Here is a 20,652-nt window from a genome sequence, read left to right as displayed (position 1 = left end):
CATCACATGAACTGTTCTGCATCTTTTCCACATCCAACTAAACCTTCTTAATGCTGCAGAATATTAACAATCAAATTAAACTAAGTCAGATTCATGCATATTGATTGAGGTTTAGCATTGATGATCCCAGCCAAAGTTTTGCATTTCACAATAATGCTGTACAGTTATAGATACAGAAAAAAAAAACATTTCAGAAAAAAAGATGTGATCAGAGCATCTCACACTGCCCATTATCAATCAGGTTGTTTACATGCACACCAGTTCCACCAGTCCCAGTGTAATTATGGCAGTGGTGCAAGCATGAACAGCAGCCTGGTTATAGAACTCTGAATCATAACCCATATCTCCCATTGTCTCCACCAATTAAATAGGCAAGCCAAACCAATCAGAGTCAAGATAATGAGATGTTTGTGGACAGGTTCAAGAATGGGGAATGTGCCAGAGCCAGAAACCATTCTAAACAAAAATGGCAACTGGCTCATATTTCTTCAGTGTTCATGACCAGGGTTGAAGTGTTACTTGAACATCATCCCTAACACATTACTCATTAACACACTAATTATAGGGATCGGTCTGATTGACCTTTTTTTTGTCCCCATTCAGTCTTCTTTGAGAAAATATACAACACGTGTTGCTCTCATTGTTTTCATCAGTTGGAACAGAGCAGGCCAATCATTCTCATGTTTAGGCTCCATTCATTTCTGCACAATGTGCTCCGTGTGTACAGAATGAAGGCCTTATATCTCCCAAAAAAATACAGAGATTACATCACCACAGTGACACAGAACCACCCTGTTCCCCCCGCACACCCAGGCACGCACTCATTCACTCTGGGGGAGGAGCGGGGCCTCGAGTGGTGGTGGTGATTGAGGGATAAGGGAGGGGGGAGTGGGTCTCAAGGGGGGTCTCCACTCAGTGAAATGGCCAGGAGGTCTAAGGACCTCCGACCCATGTCCCCCCCCAAACCAGGTCTGAATGTGGCAGTTTCCAAGGAGTCACGCACAGAGGAGGTCTGTTCATTGAAGTTATATGAACAGAGAGAGGCCACTGTGTTGCTAGTATGTACGTACACACACACACACACACACACACACACACACACACAAACACACACACACACAACATGATCCAGCCTCTGAGCAAATGCACTACTGCTCATGCAATCTGTAATTAAATTTCAAATTATACAGTATGTATAAGAATGCTCTACTAAAATGACATAATGAATGATATAAAGGCATTATTGTAACTCCAAACTCTGAGTGCACACACACACACACACACACACACACACACACACAACACCACAGTGTGTTGCCTCTGGACTACATGTAGAGTGCTGCTGAAGGGAAAAAAGGTTTTTAAAAATGGAGAAATCATTACAGCTGCTTAACATTCCACTAGGAACAGTCCATTCCATTTAGCAATAAATCATTAAACCAATCATTAGTGTGAAAGGAACTTTTTAATAACCGCTAATTAAGCTGATTGGAAAATAACATGTTTGTTATTGGTTGCGGCTGTGAGGGCCAAGGAGGTTTGTGATTTAAGGCTTCACACTTTTTCAGCAGGCAATGAGGAGACGCTGACGTCTGTGTTCCCATACACACAGATTACTTAAGTCAAATGTAGCTTTACATTCATTTTCCAAAGTTGTTAACAAGACTTTCATTATGCAGCTTACATATACTGTATATAGCTCATTACAGTCTGCGTACCATACGTACACGACAAATGTGGAGAGAAAAGTTTGTGATTTACTGAAAATAAAGAAGCTATTATTCTGTATGTTTATGGCAAATAAAGAATGTTATTCTTTACATAGAGGCTGAGTTTTATTTTTATTTATTCTGAATTGGAGTTACATATACAACCTGAATAGTGCATATACGGCTTCATACACATTCACAGAACATCAGTCGTGTGTTGGAGCTGTTACCAAACAACTGTCACTAATAGTCCCTCATTACATGGCTATTTTAGGGGGGTTAAATGAGAAAGCAGATTTAAAGGCATTTTAGTTGGAGTTCAATGGATGACATCTGTTTGAAAAAAATAAATAGGGAAAAAATAGAAGAAAAATACATTTTCTTTAAAGAAGAGATTTGTTGAAGTAAATTGAAGACATTTGTTAAGGTTATCCAGGGTCATCTCACTGATCCCAGGTCCAACTTTGCAAACATTCTTTCACAATTGTGATGAAAATGATCATAAGGTCGGTTAAGGTTTATCATTACAAATCAAATGGCCTCTCTGCACATTCAGTACATTCAGTATGAAAAAATGCACTGTTGCTGCTGTGTCCTCACTGTTGCAACATCCAGCATTATGATCCTGCCAACAGGCCGTGCATACTGCTGATCTCACATCAGATGTAGATCTTTGATTGATTGTTCTAGCTGAGCGCATCTTCTGTTTCTTTTACACCAGAGAAGAATAGAATCTTGCTCTCTGCAGGGACAGCTAAATCAGAAAATCAGCGATTAGGATATTCCCGCTCACCTGTGTTGCCATGACGCATCCTCACTGCTTAACTGATGGGCAAAACACACACAAGCTGTGCGTAGTTGACATGATACATTTCAGAGATGAATATGAGCCCATTCCCTCTGAGCACACTCCACAGTAAAGACATGAAGTGTGTTTTTTTTGGTTCCCTCCCAATTTAACAACTATCCAAAAGAGTGTGTGTGTGTGTGTGTGTGTGTGTGCCTTTAAGCAGAGTTTGGCGTGCATGTTGTGAGTGTTTTTCACAACCTAACAACAAACAATCCAACATTCCTGGCCTTGCTGGCAGGAGCTGGTCCTCTGTGGAACAACACTGGAGGTCAGAGGATGACATCATGACATGGGGAAACAGTTGAGGACAGTGGGGGACTGTTTCACACGCAGGTTGGATGTTCCTCTCTCCTTGTTCTTCTGAGTTCCTTCCTGCACTCTATACAGTAGATCATTCTTATAATTTCCCATAATAGAATTGAAATGAATGTCCCACTGCTGGAACTGAGCCTATAATGCTGAAGGAACTATATGTATTTCATTTAATCTCACACTCATTGACCATGGTTTATCGGCCTGGTGTATTAGTTGGAAAATTAATTTAAGGAGCACGGTTGCTCCATGCGTGAGTACAGTACGGGTGAAATGTTTATGGTTGGACTTGTTATTGTTACATTTGAACTCGGGATGTTTGCATTGTGTTATTTGAATAAAGACTGTGACATCTCTGTTTTTTTGCAGAAACATGAATTTTGGTTTCTTTTTGGTTGTAAAACAGTGATACGAGTTTGTAATTTTCTAATAATCAATAAATGTCAGTAAGTTAATAAAGTCACATTCATCTAACCTTCTAATAAAAAATATTGTGTACTTACAAATGTTAATATGGTTATTAAAAAAATGTTACAGGTTTCATATTTTCCTCAAAGTTACATCTGTTTTTATAAATGTTAATAAATCATTAATGAAGTGTTGTCACTATGATCCATCCAATGTGCAATTATAAATGTTAGTATGTTCTTAATAAATGTTCAGATGCTCTGCATCTCTTATCCAGAAGGTCAAAGGTTAAATGGTCCATCTGAGTGGTCTTCCCAATGAATGAAGCAAGTGTCCTGCTGCATGAGGATGACCACTAGGCCAAGAGTTTTATCACAATTTGGTAACTTAAAAGTTGTTCTTATTGGTAACATTTCATAAACTATATAAAATGTGACTTATTAGAAAGAGTACAAACAGTAACCACTTGTCTCACAGTTCACAGTGTTCTGTTGATTATCCATGGAACATGTTTCTGCAAAAAATATGTTTCGACTGAGCATCTTTACATGTAGTGTCTTTCTTTTTTTAAAGCTTTATTTTTGGGCTTTTTGCCTTTATGTTGATAGCAGGTGGCAGAGAGGCCAACAGGAAACAGGGAGAGAGCAGCAAAAGTCCCTTACCAGAATCTAACCAGGGACACTGCCATTATGTGGCATGTGCAATAACCACTTGGCTTCCAAGGCACTCCAAATGTAGTGTCTTTCAATACTAAAAATGACATTCACCCCCATTTTCCAAACCACATCATCTCTCACTGGCCTCCCACACAGCTGCAGTGCCAGTTGTGTTGGTTAAAATGTCAGGCCTAGCAGAAAGGCCTGCTACCACAACTGAACCAAGCAGGTAGTCTAAAAAGTGAAGCCAATGCACAAGTGCCTTAAACCTGCATTCTTTCTGATAGCCATCAGATCTTTCAAGTCTTTTTTCAATGCAGCATGGTCTAAATATGGTCACTTCTCATCACTTCTGGCTCCGAAAAATCCAAGATGGTGAAGGTCAAAGGAAGGAAGGAAATGCCAAATTCAAGGCTTCAAAAAGCAAGTCCACCAACCAATGGGTGACCTTGTGTTGGCTACATCTATTATTTTTACTCTGTTTATGAACTGAGCCTAGGTTTCTGCAGTGTTGGGCTACATAGACTCTACCACAGTTTAAGGTCTAAAAGTCCAGGTTTGCATGTGTGTAAATCCTTGTTTAAGCACACACAGTTGGAATGCTTATCAAAAGTGTAACTCTTAAAACACTTTTATCATTCAGGGGGAGAGCACCATAGTGACAATATCAATCATGATAATAATGTAGATAAATATCACAAAATGTAATAACTTATGTATACAATCATATTATTTGCAGTTACAGGTTATTCTGCTATTGAGTGCTTAAAAGACTGGGGGATATGTACTGGACTGGAGGCTGGATGGTCTTTGGAGCAACATACTGTAGGAAGTGATGTCACGGTGTTAGTTGAGGTCATTCTGACAAAAATTGAGTAAGAGTAGAAAGAGCTGTCAGAGTGCTAGTCACTGAAGCCTGACATCTGCCTGTTCCATAGAGGGAGTCAGAGAGGACAAATAAGACAATCAAGAGCTCTGAAGTTCAGAGCAGGGAGCAACTTTGATGTGAACACAGGAAAGCCATCTGTAGTGATAGTGAATATTATCCATACATTTCAGTACACTCTGCTACCATGGAAGCATGACATGACTGTATAATTATCATCCACACGTAAATGAAGTGCTGAATAGATAGGAATGGGTTTTCTGGTTCGATTTGTATATTAATTTGAATTTACTAAAACCGACACACTAAATGAAAATTACACATATGGACCATGCCAGTGTTCCTGCATGCTTTAACACAAATCACATACAGTATATCAATCCATTTTTGTACAATATGAGAATTAACTTGCGACTTCTTTAAGTGCTTTTGGTAACCAAGCTACTTATCCTTGGGTCATGGACCACACGTCTTTAGAAGCAACAGCCCATGTCAGTACAGTTGTATATTTATTATTTAAAGGAGTCTGGGTCGGGCCCTGTTCCATAATGCAGAGTCTCAGGTTTGTGTGTCTAATACCCAGGTGGATCCAAGGGGACTTACTCAGCTCTGATCATGTGGTGTGTCAAGAGAGTCTAGTGAATCTTTGGTTCCAGTATATCATGTTAGACTCCTGCAGGTGTAGGAGGAGATTAGAGACAAAGGGCTGCCATTGTTGGTTTCATATATCAGAGGTCACTGCTCCCACCTGGTGTTTACAGGACACTTTTATTTCCTTATTCTACTTGTAAGTCCTAAAACATTGTATCCTTCATCCTGCTGTAATTAAAGATTCTACATGAACACCTGGAGGAGGTCAAAGGCCATCAGATCAGTTATCTAAAAGATTAGCATCTCATTATTACCATCTCACACACATCACATGGATAATGGATTATTACAGAAACACACACCACATATACCCACTACCTCAGAATAAAGTGATAATTAAGCCTGACGTTATTGATTAGATCTTTTAGCCCAATAAAAACAAATTGTTCATAATTCACATGGTCAAGAATGTATTCTCACCACAACATTTAGTTCTTCTGAAGCTTTCTATTTAGTAGTTCTCCAGAGCTTTTGATCATATCCTTCTCTTCATCTTGATCAGCTGTCATGGAAATGTAGACATTCATATTTCCTTCTTTTCTGAGCACCATACACTGTTCACATAACCATATACAGTAGGTCTGTGTTGGCACTTGTCCGACAGTGCATATACTGTGTGTAAAAAAAATCAAAGTCAGCTTATTTCGTTTTATTATTATCATTATTCTGCTTCTTACATTTGTGGATTTTATATAAAAAAGCACAGTTTAACAGTGCCAAAAGAATCCACACAGATAGGCAGAGATTCAAAAATATATTTCCATTCAAAATGCTAAGCTACAACTGATGATATATGAGTGGTATTTGGTAATTTGTTCATTGTGTTTTACGAGTTACGTAACTTGATCATTTGTTTATAAATAGTTATGAGACCGTTTTAATCCCATAGGTGTAGTGTCAGACTCTGCACATACATCATTCTGCACAGTGATGCTCAAATATCCAGCTGTAGGAACAAGAAGAAAAACACTTTTTTGGGTGGAAGGGGACTTTAAATTGGAGGGAGGGAGCATAAAGTTACCCTTTCAAGGCAAACTCCACTCCTGTTCTGGACTTTTCCATCATATCATAGCCCAAACAGCTCTGAAAAATACTGACTTTTGAACATCTATAATGCCATGACAACTCAGCAATTTCCATCTGCTGATGAAGATCACATGATATGATCAAAAGCTCCACAACAGCTACTAAATGGACTTGGTGGTAGTTTTTAAAAAAAGCTGTTCCCTAGATTAGGAATGAAATTTAGCAATACTGAGCACATGTCCAGTCTGTGCAAGTATATTTTCATAGCACACTGCAGTAAATGAAAGCATGTTGTCAGTATAAAAACGTATGACATATTTTGGTTTTGTAAATGGTTATGAAATAATGTAAATTGCATATAATTGCAGTACCAATTACAATTACAGTAAGTTTTCCAATAACCTTTACCTTCAAGTTGCCTCACATCCAGGATACATGCTGACTGGAAAATATCTGATCTTTGATTAAATGGCCAATATAGGTTCTACAGCTGAGCCTAACATACAGTGTACATTGAGGGGGCTGAAAAAATGTACTCAGGAGCCCACTAATACCCGACGGACCCCAAGATCTCAGCCTCCTCAGCCCCTCGGAGGATCATGTTCTAGCTTATATGACTCTGGAATTGAATCAATGTCTGTTTGTTCACTTAGCACACACATTTTCCACAGTGCTGGAATGTCTTCAACACATTTTCGGATGGAAAATAACGAAGGTGGAGTAGAAATTCAACTCGCTGCCGTGTTCACACCAGATTATTCATTACCACTATGGTGTTTTTCTTTCGGTGCCAAAGCGTGTTTCTCTCCTGTGAGAGGTATGAGCGTGGGTTGTGTGTCTGCCAGCCCTGTAGTGCACATTAATCACCAAGTCCACCTACAGGACTGCTCTCATTCCCCTTTCTTTTCCCTCAATAAAATGGTGAACTCCCAGAAATTCCCAGCAATTACAACCATTCCTCTGCAGTTATCACCTCAACCTGAGACATTAACAGCAGCAATATTCATCTGATCTGCAACTCCAACACACCGTGTCTACATGACACTGGTTCCTCACTCCACAGTTAAGCCTTTTTCAGTTTTTGTAATGTTTCATGGAATACACCTTTACTGTATCTTTTTAGTTGTTGGGGTGTCTGGCAAAAATCTTATCACCTGTCACTAGGGTTGGGTATTGTTTGGATTTTAACAACTCTGATTCTGGTTCTGATTCTACTAATCAATTCCGGTTCTTAACGATTCTTTGAGGGGTAGGGTCAAACAGGTCACATGCTTATTTCATAGAAAAAATCTTTAAGTCATGTTCATATTCACAATTGACTTATTACAGTTGATGGAACCGGGAAATTAATTAGCTGTATTTACAGTTTGCTATTATTAAATGACATATGATTCAATAATAACATTTGTATTCCTTTTTTCATGTACTGTAATTTAACTGTAACACAGAAACCAGACGTAATGACAACATGGCAAGTTGGCAACAGTCTAAAAAACTATTGTTTACAGTTTAGGGAGCTGCAGCCCATGTGGGTGTTGGTAAGAGTGAAGTACGAACCTCATGTGTGGTTAACTTTAAATATAACCATACCAAAATAACATATTGCAACCAAACCAAATAAAAAAATATTTTTTAAAAACTGAAACCACGGTCTAGAACAGTAGGTATAAAAACATTTTTTTTAAATGTTAAATGCTGTTAAGAAAAATAAGCATATGTGCCTTCTAAGCCAGTGTGTGTCAGCATTAAGCAAAGATTGTATCTCCTGCAGAGTAGAATCCCAATCGCTGGGAGAGAGGAGGCCTGGACACACAAAGGTCATGTCTGACAGTAAAGGATACATCATGCACTGGTTCTACCATCAGGCAGCAGGGTCATCAGATGTAATGATTGGTGACATATCCTGACAAATCTGCATCTCCTCTACCTGGTCCTGGATGTACATGGACTTCTGCTGTGACGTCATCTTTTTTGCATCTTCATCGGCAAAAAGGCAGAGCAGTGGAGACATTTTAGGACTTTTGCAGTGAGGTGGTTACAAAATAAAAAAAATCGAATCAAATTCCAGCTACCATACACTTACATTCTCCTCTTCCTCACTCTCCACACCTTCATCCTTATGTCTTCTGTGACATCACCATCCTCTCCATGATTATGCTCTGTTGACTACAGAGAACATAATTGGCTCAGCTTTACAGCCAATGACTTCCCCTTGATCTGCTCCCAGACAGTGGCACATTGTACATCTTTTGTTTGAAGCATGGGCGGCCACTTCAAGGAAGATCCTGATGTCATCACTCATACAATTAAGTCACAGGACACGGGATATTTATTTAGTATAGTCTTCATTCATTTCATTATAGCGTCAGTCATTTACCTGGTACCAATTGGACAGGTTGGCCCACACTTTCTTCTTAAGTTTGGATACAAATACAGTGTCTCCCTCTTCAACAGCAAAATGCATCTCAAGCTTTTGGAGAATTGTGGGGTTCTTTTCAGTAGAAACACAGTCAACAGCATGTATAAAACTCTAATCAGATTGACAAAGTCATCTGCCTTCCTGAATTCTTTCTTCTGAGCAAGTCTGTGTGAGAAAAATGCATTTACTAAGTTCAAGATATTGTCTTTTTTTCTCTAAACAAAAAAACGGGGTATTTGATAACGGACTCGTTCATCTTTAAATTCACTGAATAATTTACTGTTCTTTATTAACTTGTGTACAGTTTTCATTTGTATTTGTTTATATATTTATCCTCAATTTCAGTTTTATATTATTCACAGTAATCATTATTCTTGCATCTGTACCGTTAATCACCTAACATTTGCACTACCTCCATTAGCACTATATTATAGTGACAACTCCACACTAGACTATCACTTAAAGCGATGGTTCGGCTTAATTTCGACCTAGCGTCATATGCACCATGACGTCTATGTAATCACCGCCTCAGCCCTTTTTTTTCATTTGGTCGCAAATTAGTGGAGTTACAGCCATCAGCCGAATGGCTTAGTACAGCGCTAACGGGACCACCAGTGTATCTCGTAAATTACCCCACTAATAATGCCTGGATTGTTATCAAACTTCTAATAATTTACGAGATACACTGGTGGTCCCGTTAGCGCCTGTACTAAGCCATTCGGCTGATGGCTGTAACTCCACTAATTTGCGACCAAATGAAAAAAAAGGGCTGAGGCGGTGATTACATAGACGTCATGGTGCATATGACGCTAGGTCGAAATTACGCCGAACCATCGCTTTAACTACTGTCTGTTTCTATTCTTATACTCTTGTCTTTATTCTTATATTAGTGTGTGTGTTGTAGTGGATCTTATATTTCCCTTAGGATGAAAAAGGTATCTATCTATCTATGCCTACCTGTCCATATGCTTTCATGTGATGACTGTGGCTCAGGATAGCAGGTAGAGTGATCGTCCACCAATCGGAAAATCTCCAGTTCGATTCCCAGCTCCTCCAGTCCACATGTCAATGTTTCCTTGGGCAAGATACTTAACCTCAAATTGCACCCAATGACTACACCACAGTTAATGAATGTGTGTGAATGGTTAGCTTTCATCTGATGAGCAGGTTTGAACCCTGCATGGTAGCCCCCCCCCCCCCCCATCAGTGTATGAATGGGTGAATGTGACATGTAGTGTAAAAGTGCTTTGAGTGGTCAAAAAGACTAGAAAAGTGCTATATAAGTATAGCCATATAAGTATATAGTCCATTTACCATTTCTCAGCCATTTATCCAAGCTAGCTGATTGAATTAGCAGGGTATTGTTATAGGAATCTCTCCAGCATTGGGTAGAGAGGATTCCATCAAGTTCTCACATCAAGAATGAGTGAGTGTTGAGGCAGCTCTGACACAAACAAGAAAATCACAAACACATGGAGACACCAGATTATATCAATATGACATGCAATTTGTATATGGTGTAGTTACATAGTAATGTTAATGTACATAGCTATAAAGTCCGCACAAAAAATCATCAGCTGCCCTCTTCCCTCACTTGAGGATATTGCTGACACCCGCTACTTCTCCAGAGCAAAGAATATTATGAAGGACTTGTCACACCCCGGTCACCACTACTTTGTCAGGGAGGCAGTACAGGTCACTAAAAACACACACCAACAGACTCTTGAACAGTTTCTTTCCCAAACCCATCCAGACTCTCAATAAACACACACTGTGACTCTTCAAACACTTTAGACTTCATTATATACCTGTGCAATATATACTAATGCAATATTTCACAGACTCTTGCACTCACAGCACTTTATTTTTTACTTAGCTGCCTTGTCTTAATTTTACCTGCCTTTGTTTTGTTATGTTGTATAGTTTTATAAAGGGTCGTGATTGAATGTGTGTGTTGCCGAATGTATGTAGTATGCATGTATGTATGCAGTAGTTTGTCAAAATACCACTGTGATGGGCACTAGCAATTTCATTGTATTTTAAGTACAGTGACAATAAAGGCATATTATCTAATCTTATCTTAGTGCACTGCTAAAAAAAAACCAATGCATTACTTTAATTAGATACCATGTACCAGGGTGAAATGAAAGTAAATCAGTGATTCTTGCTTAGGTACCCCTGCTTCTCCTGCAGAACGATCTCGGCCATTGATGACCCCTTCATCCACATCCACACTAAGTCATTGCAGTCAATGAGTAGAGACTTAATGCTGCTAGACTGAGTGTGTGAGCAAAGTAACCCAGCTTCACAAATGTCAGCTTTTTTATGTCTACATCCATATTGGCCACATTACCAACTGTGGCATCCACAAATTCGTCAAAAATGCCAAAGTGTCACGATGTCAATGATTTCCTCCACAAGCCCTGTCTGGGCTGTGTAGACAGGTTTCATTTGGAGCACTTTTTCGCCTAATTTCCCCTCTACTAAATAGTCTGCTGTGACAGTCAAGTAGAGCAACTCTAGTCCAGCCATCACAAACGAGGGCGATGTAGTGGAACTTCACTAACCTAAGAGATTATATTGGACTTTTCTATCTGGTACCAAGATGGGAGTTACCAATTTGCCTAGTTAGTTCCTGGTAAGGGATGTACTTGGTGTTTACAGAGTTAATCATATTCCTGCAAAAACAAAAACAAACATAATATATAACGTTACTGTTGGTCAGGGTGGGTTGTGAGATAACTTAGCACAAATTTGAAACTAGATATATTTGATCAAATATATCTAGTTTGCTGTCTCGCTGTTACATTATTTAGTTTTTACTTACTTGATTGTGATGAGGTGCTAGCTGTTGGCTGAGGGTTGACTGAGGAGGACAAGGTATATGAAAGAGCAGGAGACCAGCGCAATATGTCAAACACAGTACACTCCTTTATTTGTATTCTATGCTGGCAAAGCTGTTTAGTCATGTTAGTTGTGCATCCTCACTTGTACGAAATAAGTTTGGCACAGGTGCTGGTTTTAGTCGTGAACTACACCATGGCAGCAGAGGAACGAATAAGCAAAATTAAAATTTCTTAACGATTCCTTTGGAATTGGAATTATGGAAACGGTTCTAATATGGAACTGGTTCTCAATGCCCAACCCAACCTCTCAGCAAGAGTTGTTCAGTATTGAATATAATCCTGTAACATAAAACTGAGTCCTTGATCATGATCTGCCATCCCTTTTTTTCTCTCTTTCTTTCTTTTGTTTGTCTCATTAGCTATAACTCCTCTGTCTTTGAAATCCAGCCCCTCCTGTTGCAGTGGGGCTCAGTCAGGGTCCGATCCTTTTATATCCTGGATTCCCCTGCTTCAGTTAGCATCGCCTGCTGCCCTGCGGTGACAAGAATAGAAATCCTGAAGCGGATGCTATAGGAGCCTGGAGCAGCAGCAGTCCTGCCATGTCATTCTGGAAATCTCCAACAGCTGGTGTGCTGACAGAGATCAAAGTCGGAGGCTGTCAGTCTACCTGAGTGCTTTATACTTGATATTACTTCAATAAAATAACAGACAGGCCCAAATAAGGGAAACTCCAAATCTAACAACCAATGGAATTTGTTAAGCAAAAATCATGTGCATGTAAACACTGTTTGTAATCTACAAAACAAAACCTAACCTGTTTCTCAATTAATTGAGTTAGGAATACATGTTAGTCTTCTGAACCTGACCTGAATCTGGCACAGACCTGCATCTTTAAAACCTGATTCAACTGAACCTGATCTGAGCCAAGTTGGAGACCTGAACCCAACCTGAGACCTGAAGCTATATTTTTGTGTTCGTTCATCCATTACATATAGTACCATTAGACAGCCTAATGTAACACCTTGGTTTACACTCTCTTTCCCTCTGCTCACCTACACTACTTGATATGCATGAAAGCAGACAATTGACACAGTTTGAGAAAGAGCGAAATTCTTAATAAATAACATTTTGAAATAACCTAACCTTAACCTGTCTCAAGTTCAAAGCTTTGTGTTAGTTTCAGCTTTAGACAAAATTTGGTGGGGGAAGGGGGTTGTGCCCAGTGATGTAGAAATATATTGTTTTACTTTCACCTAATATTGATTTTCATATTTGGAGTATAAAATATTCACTGTTCAACCACATCAGCTAACACCCTTCTCAATACTCAAATATGTGTATTTCTCAATATGTAGAACTATTTGTTTAAGTTCTCCTTTTCTACTTTTCTAAATTCCTGCTCTCTAGTCACTGTCTATGACACATCCGTCCAAACAAAAGGCAAAGATCCTTTCCAGAGGGGTCCCCCTCATCCAAGATCAACTCGAGCAGAGCCTGTACCGTGCAAAGAGCCAGGATGAACAGCTCCTTCACCCTTTATTTTCCAAAAATACTCTTGGAAGTTGGTAGGAGTGTCTCACTGCTCAGAAAACACAGCTTCCCCTTTTTTTCCAGTGTAATGGAAATTGATGTGAAGTTGGGCCCAGCTGCAGAAGCACTATGTTATCGTAAAATCAGAGGCCCGGGGAGAGCAGGTGCTTCCCCAACACCCTAGGGAGACACATGTGCCCGAGTGCTGGTCTAGGATCAGCTTTCTCTACCCCGCATCTGACCTCAACCACTATGGACCAATGCTATGAGGTGAAACCAACCCCCACACCTTCATGCGGCAGGCAGCAGGACGACTTCCACACAGGCAGCAGTGTTCATGGGAGGAGGCATGTGGAGGGAACGAGGGCATGGGGGTTACTGAGAATGAGAAGTTTTGAAAGCAGGCAAGGGACTACTCATGGCTACAACAAGGCCATAAACAGGATAATTTATTTCTCAATCATGCTTTTGGGACAGATCGAGCAGTTTCATTGGGCCAGTTTTGTAAAGTGAAACTGCACTGTATCATATGCTGTCCCTGTTGACCTTTGTGCTGACATGTATGCTTCTAATTTTCTCAGTAAGAGAAAGAATGGAGAATACATCCATCCACATCAAAGTCAAGCCTGAGAATAAAATGATATTGCCAGAAAATTCCTTGGCCTCCTGTGAGCATTCCTGTAAATCCAAAACTTCTGCTCCTATGCTGTAGGTAGAAGGAATCAAAGATTACATACAGAACACAGGAAAAGTACCGTGAGAGAACTTAAAAGTAAAGCACAGAGCGGCTAAGTGCACAGCGCCAAACTGGGCTAAAGGCGTTGGTATTGTCCCTCCATTATCTAGCATGTTAAAGGTTCAGCGTGTTTACTTAGGTTTTCTCTCCATAAAAAATTTACACTCAGCCGCACTTTTATGTTGGTTGAGTTATGTGGTGCTCTCTGGCAAGGCTGCAGGAGAGGGCTTTGATGTGAAGCCATAAAAGCTAAAAGAAAGCGGCCAGGGCTGCATACTACTGAAGCAGGATACTGAGGTCAGCAGTGATACACTGTACAGCAGGGTGAAGACAGGTACTGCTGATCCCACATAAAGCAAAAGAGGGAAGCAGAGAAAAAAACACTGAGGATGAAACACTATTGTCATCAGAGGGTGTATAGAGTGGCAAAATCTAGTGAAGATATTGCGAAACAGTTGTTTGTACTTGTTCATTCACATCCTGAGTCCTATATTACATACACACATCTAGGGGGCACAATTTGGGATTGAGAAAATGATTTTTACTGGCCAGAGGTTTAAAGAGCAGTGCAGGATTATATTCGCCACAGTGCTGAATGCCAGTTCAATCTATCATTGAGACCCCATCAGTTTGCTTGTAATGGTGGACCCCTAACACCAGCGTGGACACTGTTTCATCCTGGAACCGATGCTTATCCTATGCCACTGGGGGATGAGTTTATTGAGAGGCTGGGACCTGCTGGGTATATCAGCATGCTTGACCTCATCATGGGATACTGGCAGGTACGTACCCCTCATAGTTTGAGAGATAAAACTGCCTTATCCATCCTAGATGGTCTTTTCCAGTGTTCAGTGCTGCCCTTCACGGTCCATAGTGCCTGTGCTACATTATAGCGAGCGATGGACAAGATCTTAAGGCCACACCATTCCTATGCATCTCTAAATTACATTGTGATCCATAGCCCAGACTGTAAGGCTCATGTGGTCCACCTTATGGCTGTGTTGCAAGCTCTACATGAAGCAGAAGTCGTGGCTAAACTAAAGAAATGCCATCTTTGGCTGGAAGACACCATCTTGACATCATTATCAGCAAGAGTAATGTCAAGCCTCAACAAAGGAAGTAGAGGTCATTGCCCAATGGCCCTCTCAGTCCCATTGGGGCCTGGTTGGGTATTAACAGCAATTCAAGCCCCATTATGCCAACTTCACAGCCCCCCTGCATGATCTCATGCAGGCACGCCAACCACACCATATTAGTTGGACAGAGAAGGCAAATAATGTCTACCATACACTTTGAAAAGCCCTGTGCAATTAACCTGTGCTGTCAGCGCCCAACTCCAACCTACCCTATCCTATAAACCTCCGAAACAGGCTTAGGAGTGGTTCTGTCTGCGGAACATCTTCATATCAGCCACAAATTGCTCAAACATCAGAGAAATTATGCCATAGTTGAAAAGTAGTCTTTGGCAATCAAAAAGAAAGTGTGTTATGTTGTGTGTTGTGCTACATTATTCTCTCTATTATGTTTTGCCTAGTTTTGAATTTTTATTTTACCTGACTGAGTGAACTGCACAAGAATTTCAGTGTGCATGTAACCTGTGCCTGTGCAAATGGCAATAAAGTCTCTTGAAATATTAAGCTGAAATCTAGAAATCAAATAGGCAATGCACAAATTAAGAAACTATCTTCTGGGTATACGGTTCATGTTGGTAACTGACCATGGTACTCTCAAATAGATGTTTATCACCCAGGAGAAAAAAGCCACATGTTATATAATGGTTCCGTTAGTTATAGAACTTCAACTTTAAGGTGCTCCTGGAATGCTGCAAGGCAATGCAGATACTCTGTTCTGCCATGATGAGTACCAAGCAAGGAGCTTGGGGGAAGGATATGTGATGGATCATCCGGCCCATACAAGCAATTCCTTGGTCAGCTCCCGTCTACTCAGTGGCACCAGCTGGGAATAGTGGTCAGGTAGCAGTTTTACCCTTTATCACCTCCTGAGGTCTTGGAGGGAGAACACCTGAGGATGATAGTGGTAGAAAGTACCAGTAGTGAACAGTCAAGGAGGAGAGAGGACTGTGGCAGTGTGGTCAGGGTTGCAAATGATAAGTAACTGTTTGTCACATTAGTCAATAAAGTTGTGTTGTGCTTGAGGCTCATTCCTGTGTAAAAGTAGTTATTCACTTGGTTTAAAGCCCCCCAATTACCACACAAATACATGTAAGCACTAAAAGCAGTTAAACAGTCAGTTGGAGAGAATGTTGAAATCAGTTGTATTCTAACTTAATATGTAACACGGTTAAAGTGTTGGTTAAATTGAATGCAGTGAAATGAATTCCAGCTACAGTGTACACTTTGACACTGGTTTAACTGTTGGTTGAAGAATAACAGATGAAAGCAGTTGAAGTTTCTGTTAAAGAAAAGTGACCAAAGCCTTTTCACTGAAAGCAGTTAAACAGTCAGTTGAACATATTGATGTCACAACTAAGGAAGGGCTGGGGGCTGGGGGAGTTACATCATAGCACTCATCTGTGTCTATGCCTGGTGTGAAATCACAGCATCATGTTCCATTTAACATTATTACCTTCAAATTCCACTCCTCACTGTTATGGAGAGCAAAGCAAAGTTTTGGTGAGCAGGCATATAGAGAACAGAGATTATGGGTTTCACGTCAATGGAAAGGGACAGCAAACTGGTTTGTAATTTGATTTAAATTCACTCATCACTTGTGCTGATTAAAGGGGCTCAGCGGGGGTACATGCCACTCCACCAGAAATAACTCTGAATGTACAGTAGGGTGTGGATTCTACAGATTATTTTTAAAACATTTTAATTCTGATAGTAAGTGAAAAGAATGTCTTAATATTGGCGTGAACCAAAAAATCAATCGATCATTCTTTCAATTGTTAATACATAATCTCATCATCAATTGGTCCAAACTTGGCCTAGCTAAAGGTTCAGGCGGGGCTCTGAAGACAAATCAGTATTGTCTTACCCTGTGTGTGCATGAGAACATATGAATATCTATGTATAGAGATGAGAGATTATATATATGGTATGTTGGGTTCAGAATGTTAAAGACTGTGTAAAGTGAATTCAGACATTTTCTTCTAAACACATTAAATAGGTCATAAATGTATTTCTAAAAAAGGTGTAAAAAGCATTTCAACCATTTAGATTTGAATTGCGACCCGACCCCGGATAAAGCGGCAAGAAAAGAGATTGTAATTGTGGAGCTCGGCTTCACAAACTGTGTTTCAAGATTTCTGTGTCTGGATTTAATGGGCGGGTCTGAAAATCACTGTGTTAACCAATAGCACGGTTACACAACGGAGCATAAACCCGCCCCTGCTGCTGTAGAGGTATAAATACATTCAGCGCACATTACTACTACAGTCTACAGGTAGCCAGTTAGCTGAGTTAGCCGCCAAGCTAGCCACCGAGTTAGCCTCCAAGTTAGCCGCCGAGCTAGCAGCTGAGTTAGCAGCAGAAAGCTCTCAGATCTAGCGTCCATGTTTCTGGTAGAGGCGGTAACTTTGATTGACAGGTGACACTTGGTAGGGGGCGGGGTTTCAGCGAACTCGGCGGGCACTCCCACAGCATTTGGGAGAAGAGAAATAGGCAGACTTTTACACAACTTTGAAGCCTAATTTCATATATTTGGCGATTTTTTTTAACAACACACTTTTCTGTGGTATGTCAAACTCAGAACACATATTTATTTTTACTTTACATGGACTTTTAAAGAATCAGTTGATTTATGTTTTCTACATCTACTGACTGTGGCCATTTGTGTAGCCAGTAATGGGCCAGGGTGGCACTCGCCCAACCACATTACTATACATTACTAACATCTAAAAAGTCATGTAATAACATAAATAAATATAAACAGATTTATTGTTGACTTGTTGTGTGTGTTTATTTTGTCTTCTGATCAAAATGGAACTGTTGAAACAAGAGTCCCACAGTGGCACAGGTAGACACTCCAAACTGCCTTCAGACAGCTGGCCAGCTGGCATTTCCACCACTGTAAAGTTGCCTCCACAACAATGGCTAAACAAAGTTCTTTAATGTGTTATTTTAAAAAAGCAAGAGTTGAGGAAGAAACAGCCTACAGGAAGGAGTGGTGTTCCCACAGTAACCTGGACCTCAACACAATGTCATTAAAAGTCTTAATGACAATAGATTTTAGGAAATCAAGGAGCATTAAGCATGACTGACTGAAGAGACTGACCGCTGAGAGCAGTAACCCCTCTAGCCACCTACATTCACACACATGCACTGGTCACTTGGTATTGTGTTTCGTTTTGTTTTTTCCCCCAGTCCCCCAGAGAGGGGTGTATTTGTTTGGGTGTTCGGGTGTTCTGCAATCCCTCTCCAGAACTGACTCTACTTTCAACAATGACCCCTTCCATTATCCTGTAATGTATTTGAACGCGACCTATAAAACAGTACAAAAAACCATGCTGTATCCAAATACTGTTCTTTGATCAATCCAATATTTAGACCATGACACTTAGACCACATACTCTGCGTGTCATTTTCTATTTCAGGTTCTATCTCCATGACTATTTTCCGCAGCACACCTTGTGTTAAATTATACATGACTTAAATTATACCAAAAAAAATTAATAAAACACAAGATGTGGAGATTAGTATCCACAAGATTATGACTGTAAACAGTAAGTAGATTGTGTGGTTCAGACCTTATAAAGACACTGTTCCCATTAGTGGGAGCTCAGGGCATTGACACTGTTTGTGTGGTCCTCTGAGTGCAAGACTGAGGAAATGACCAGAATCCAAGCTAAAGAGGCCAAGGTTTGTACAAGATAAGACGCTCAAATGTGTTCAAACTGATATGCAGTTCCAGATATTCCATTAGATCACCCCATACTGTATGACAGAGTGCTGGAAACAGGCTTTATTTATCAAGATAACACCAGCAGTAAGTTACTTACAAAGGTGCCTCACAAAATTCACAAGTGCACAAAATAATATTTTGTTTAGATGTTATGTCCAACTGTGTCAATCAGTCACTCATTCATCTACGTTGTTGTCACATTATTTCAGTTTCAGATAATGTGAATAGCTTAACAGTTCATGGCTATGCACATTTTCATAAAACCTGTTTAACTGAACAGTAATATAACATACTAGAGAGATGCTGCGTTCTAACAGATTATTGTACATTCCAAAGGTCTTAATATTTCTGAGGTTGTGGTGAATGATGTTGCTCTTTCTGATCACTATTGTGTTCTGTTTAAAATGGCCACCCCTACTAATCCTATGAAAGGTGAAATGGAGATAATCAGAAAGCGTTATATTAATGATAACACCTGTGCATTATTCACTCAGGCTTTAATATCATCACCAACCCTGCCCTCAGCTCCAGTTGATGACCTTGTAAACAGTTTTAGTTCCAAAGTTGTGACTATTATTGATGCTATTGCCCCAATCAAGACCAAAATTTTGGAGAAACGCCACACTGGTGAAAGCTCAAAAAAGAGTATGTAGACAGGCAGAACGCAGGTGGCGAAAAACCAAACTCCAGGTTCATTACGATATTTATAGAGAGAGTCTTCACATTTATAATCAGGAATTGAAGAATGCAAGGCAATCGTATTTCTCAGAGATTATCAATAGAAACAGCAATAATGCCTGCACGCTTTTTTCTGTAGTAGAGAGATTGACAAACCCCACAGCATCAGTCTCTTCTGAACTGCTGTCCACCAAGTCATGCAATGACTTTGCAGCCTTTTTCACAGATAAAAATATTAGGGATAAGACAAACAGTGTGTAGTTCCAGTTTAGGAATGATAACATCACCTGTGCCTTCCTGTCCCTTAGTTAATCTAGCTGATTTTAGCCTCCTAGATTATACAACTCTCACAGTTAAAATCCACGACATGCTGCGTTGATATTCTGCCTACAAACTTTAAAAAAAAAAGTTTTTAATTGCATAGCTCCGGATGTATTGCAGATAATAAATACTTCTCTTCAAGCAGGCCAGTTTACCCATGCCTTGAAAACTGCAGTAATAAAACCTCTTTTAAAAAAATCAAATCTGAATGCTACAAAAATTTGTAACTACAGGCCAATATCAAACTTGCCATTTTGGGGGAAAATCATTGAAAGGGTTGTTTTCCAGCAAATTAATGCTTTTATGATGCAAAACAATCTTTTCTAACACATTCCAGTCTGGATTTCGGCCACACCACAGCACTGAGACTGTACTTATTACAGTCTTAAATGATATACATCTGAACCATGACGCATGCAAATCCTCTGTCCTGGTATTACTGGATCTCAGTGCTGCATTTGATACAGTTGATCATAGCATACTACTCAATAGACTGGAAAAGTGGGTGGGACACACCAGCACTGTGCTACAATGGTTCAAATCTTACCTAAAAGATAGGGACTATTTTGTGTCAATTGATAACTATGAGTCTGAGCGAAATAAGATCACATGTGGGGTTCCTCAAGGGTCCATTCTCGGACCGCTTCTATTCAACATCTATATGCTACCCCTAGCTCAGATTATGGAACATTACAAAATGTCCTATCATACCTATGCGGATGACACACAACTCTATATTTTAGTGTCATCACACGATTACA

Source organism: Scomber scombrus, chromosome 7 (assembly GCF_963691925.1).
Source record: "Scomber scombrus chromosome 7, fScoSco1.1, whole genome shotgun sequence".
Lineage (NCBI taxonomy): Eukaryota > Metazoa > Chordata > Actinopteri > Scombriformes > Scombridae > Scomber > Scomber scombrus.
Note: the sequence above shows the minus strand (reverse complement) of the source record.